We start from the raw sequence: 4483 nt of genomic DNA, 5'->3' as shown, positions 1-4483 counted from the left end.
AGTTTTCATGTTCACAGACAGGTTCCTCCAAGTCCAGCATTCTACCCTGCTCTGTATGGGATCGGCCCTGACTGGAGCTCCATTTCTGGGAAGGTTTTCACTGGAGAGCAAAATGGGCAGTGGTGCAGGGATTGTCTCCCTTCACCTGCCTTCCCATCCCCCCAGTGCACCCCTCCCATCTCTCCCCTCCCCTCTTCAAACAGAAGCCTCTGGACTTTCGTCACAGCTGGTTTTAACCTGGTGATGGAGTTGGAAGTGACTTATTGCTGTGGGCTGATGTTCCTGTCCTTGGGGTCACAAGCTGAGCCTTTAAGCCATGCTCAGCCTCAGCCTCCTGTGTCTATGTTTAGCCCCCGTGGCAGAGTCTGTGCAATGATAGAATGGCAAAGTGGAATTCCAAATAAAGCCAGGCTTTGGGGAAACTCAGCAGAAAATTGTGTGGAATCGTAAGAAATATATATATAGAGAGGTGTGGGTGGAGCCCCCAGGGCAGGGAGACCAGATGAGGTCCTGAGTCAGGGTGATGAGTAACTTGATTGGCATTAGGGGTAGAAATGAGGCAGATGCCATGACATGTAGGCTGAGGCTGAAGAAGAGGAAGATGATAGCTGGCTGGCACCTGACCAAGGAGTGGAACACAGAGCTCAGCCTTGAAGAGACGGCTCACGGTTCCGAGCTTACACAAACGTACTGCTTTTCCAGAGGACAGGCGTTCAGTTCCCAGCTCCCTATCTCTGCAGCACTGGCCCACATGTCCCGAGTGCTGAGGATTTGAAATGCCGCATTTCTGGGGAAGCCAGAGCACCCATGCACCCCCCAAACCCCATCCACACATAGGATCAGGCAGTAGGAGCCCAATGACTCCTATTCTCACGGGCTGTAAGAGGGTGAGAGAGAGCACCAGTGGCTACGGAAGGGCAGAGGAAAAGAACCATTGTAGGAAGCATCGCTGGTAGTTTGGGCGGCCGGCCTTCTTCCAGTCTCACTCTGCCAAAAGAGAACAGGGGCACAAGAGCGACCAATAGCCACCCACCCCATTGCTCAGCTTCCCAAAGAACTTCTGAGGACGAGGCCGTTGTCCATCCAGAAGGGACTTTCTGGGGCCAGAGCAGTGCTGACCGCAGCCCCTGTGGGCGAGTGAAAGAAGAGCATTGATATTTCCAGTTTGTCACAGTTACAGGATCTACTGTTCCCTTTGCTCTTGTTCCTAGTGACTCTAAAAACCCTCAACTGGTTCTTCTAGGTAGGTTTGTCTGCTTTACTACCACCTACAAAGACAGAATCTGTCACCTCAAACGTTACTGCGTGCCATTGTCATTGAGTGTGCTCTCACAGCTAATGCTCAGTATCAATTAATAATACTGATATTTAAAGATGTACAATCAAACGTCTCTTAGCTCACATTGTCTTACACACACACACACACACACACACACACACTCATATGAAGGTGGGAGGAGAGATCCGACTCCATAGACTTGTACTATAACTATACTCATGTACACACAGACTATAGCACGCACTCCCACACATACATCATGTACAACAATAACACTAAGTGAAATAAAGATAGTTTTAAAAAATAAGAAGCTTTATTATTCCAACAACAAAGCTGCTGGAATACTTAGCACTTAATGCTCTTACAATAATATATGATGCAGGAGTGGAAAAAAGACTTGGATTTTGATTGATTGCTTTTTGGACAGGATCTCACTACGTAGCCCTGGCTGCCCTGGAACTAGCTCTGTAAACCAGGCTGGCCTCGAACTCACAGAGATCTGCCTGCCTCTGCCTCCCGAGTGCTGGGATTAAAGGTGTGCCTCACCACTTGTGGCTGAAGGTTTCTTTTCTTTAACAGCATTTAAAAAACTTGATGTGTTTGTGTGCTCGGGTGCATGTGGGGGCCCACAGAGGTCAGAAGAGGCCCACAGGAGGTTGTGAGCCCCGTGACAAGATTGCTAGGAGCCGAACTCCAGTCTTTCTCCTAGCCACTGAGCTATCTCTCCAGCCACTTACCTGCCAGACTTGGGTTTCAACTCATGCTTTTGATCTTGGGGAAGACACTGACCTCCACTCTGCTACCATTTCCTCATTTGTAAACAGGATAGTAGTTCCCACCATGGGGTTGTTGGAAGGAGCGCATAGTAGGTGTTAGGAAACATCAGCACATAGTAGGTGTTAGGAAACACCAGCGCATAGTAGGTGGTAGGAAACATCAGCACATAGTAAGTGTTAGAAAACATCAGCATAGCTTTGGAGCCTGTTCTGGAACTTGCTCTGTAGACCAGGCTGGCCTCGAACTCACTTAGATACACCTACCTCTGTTTCTCGAGTGCTGGGATTAAAGGTGTGAACCACCACCGCCTGGCTTCATCTGTCTTTCTAATACATAATTTTGTGCTCTTATTTTATTCCAAACCTTGTTTTTGTATTGTTTTTGAAGTATTCACTGGGAGTCAGCACAGAAATGAAGCAGGCACAATGCACCACAGAGTCCAAGAGTTTGGGCTCTGGTCCTGGTCCTCCACAGGCCCTGGACTCTCCCAGCTTTCTTTGGGGGAGGTGAAAGTGGAGGAAGAAACACAAGTCTACAGGTCTGGCCTCTCAAATGTAAATGCTCTTGTCTTGGAGAAGAAAGAAGAATGTTGTAGGCACCTGGAATTGTCTTTGACCTTGGGCACTGAGGGAGCCCCTCTGAAGTCTGGGTCAGGAAGACCTGGTCAAAGAGCTCCTGCAAGGACGAAATGAGTCCGGTATGAGAAGCAATTAGGATGCTTCGGATAGGCAGGGAAAGTTAGCAGTGGGTTTTTCACTGCTTCTGCTAAAGTGTAGAAGTCTGGTTTATTGCTTTTGTTTCTTTAAAAAAAATCACTAAAGGTGCTGGAGAGATGGCTCAGCAGTTAAGAGCACTTGCTGCTCTTGCAGAGGATCTGGGTTCAGTTCCAAGGACCCACATGGTGGCTCACGACTGCCTGTAACCCCAGTTCCAGAGATCCAATGTCCTCTTCTGAATTACATGGGTACTGTACCATGTGCACATATGTACAGACATTCATGCATGCAGTCAAAACCCTCATGCAGGGCTGGAGAGATGGCTCAGAGGTTAAGAGCACTGTCTACTCTTTTGGAGGTCCTGAGTTCAATTCCCAGCAACCACATGGTGGCTCCAAACCATCTGTAAAGAGATCTGGTGCCCTTCTCTGGCGTGTGAAGGCAGAAAGTGGTATACATAATAAATAAATTAAAAAAAACCGTCATGCATAGAAGATAAAAATAAACTTGTATTAACTTGCTAAATAAACTTTAATTTCTATAGCTCTTTTCACTTATTGAAGAACTAGTGCCTGTTATCTAGTCAGAAAGGAACCCCAAATCTATTATCTTAGAAGTAATTTAATCATTAGCTTTGCAGAAGTCTTTAAATTGTGCAGCTAATAACCAGTCTATTTAAGAAAAGGCAATTACCTCGGTCTCTTCGGGCCACTGCCGCCCTGCTCGGGTCGCATTCTCGTTCTCTGCTCCCTGCTGGCATTAGGAACAGTCAGCCCAAAGGATCCTCACGCTCACATCCTCCGTGACCATCTCGTCACCGCTCTCACCGACTGTCACACTTTCAAGTGATGATGTCACTGCTTTCGTTTCATTAAAAGCATAGAGAGTGACCATCTAACACAACTGGGGGTTATTTGCTACTATTAAGAATTTTATTGGGTTTGGGTCAGAGGCGACTATTTCAGTCACAAGTGGCTTGCAGCGGTGGGCAGGTGGCAAGTGGGGTGTAGCGCTTGCGGGTGTATGTGATGAATTTACCCCTCAATCCCAAGCCTTTTCTCAATGGGCTAACAGGAAGGTCAGTGGTGGTGAAACTCAAGTGGGGAATGGAACATAAGGGCTACCTGGTCTCTGTAGATGGCCACATGAACACGCAGCTTGCAAACACAGAATACATAGATGGTGCATTGCCTGGACATATGGGTGAAGTTCTAATAAGGTGCAGTAATGTCCTTTATATCAGAGGTGTTGAAGAAGAGGAAGACGGGGAAAGTGAGAATAGCATCTTTGGGTATATCCATATATGTGTATGTATTTCTATACAATAAAATTTGTTTTTTTTTCAAAAAAATTTATTAAACCCACAATTTTGTTTTCATAATTTCCATTTTACACTTGATGATTTGAGATGAAATTATGATAAAATAGAATTTCCCCACCATGGTTGGAATGTTACTTTGTCAGCATTGTTCAGAAACAGTCATACACACATGCTTACAGGGAGTCTCAGGTGAGGGAGGTCTGACTTCAGGGACACCCAACAAACCAAGCCTGGCCACCGGACTCCAAAAGAAAATGGCAAGAGCTCTTCAACAAATTGTGCTGGCAAAACTGGATGTCAATCTGCAGAAGAATGAAAATAGACCCATATCTATCACCATGCACAAAAATCAAATCCAAATGGATTAAAGACCTCAATATCAGTCTGAGA

The sequence above is a fragment of the Microtus ochrogaster genome, chromosome 6, assembly GCF_000317375.1.
Source record: "Microtus ochrogaster isolate Prairie Vole_2 chromosome 6, MicOch1.0, whole genome shotgun sequence".
NCBI lineage: Eukaryota > Metazoa > Chordata > Mammalia > Rodentia > Cricetidae > Microtus > Microtus ochrogaster.
The sequence above is the reverse complement of the archived record's forward strand: the minus strand, read 5'-3'. Positions refer to the sequence as shown.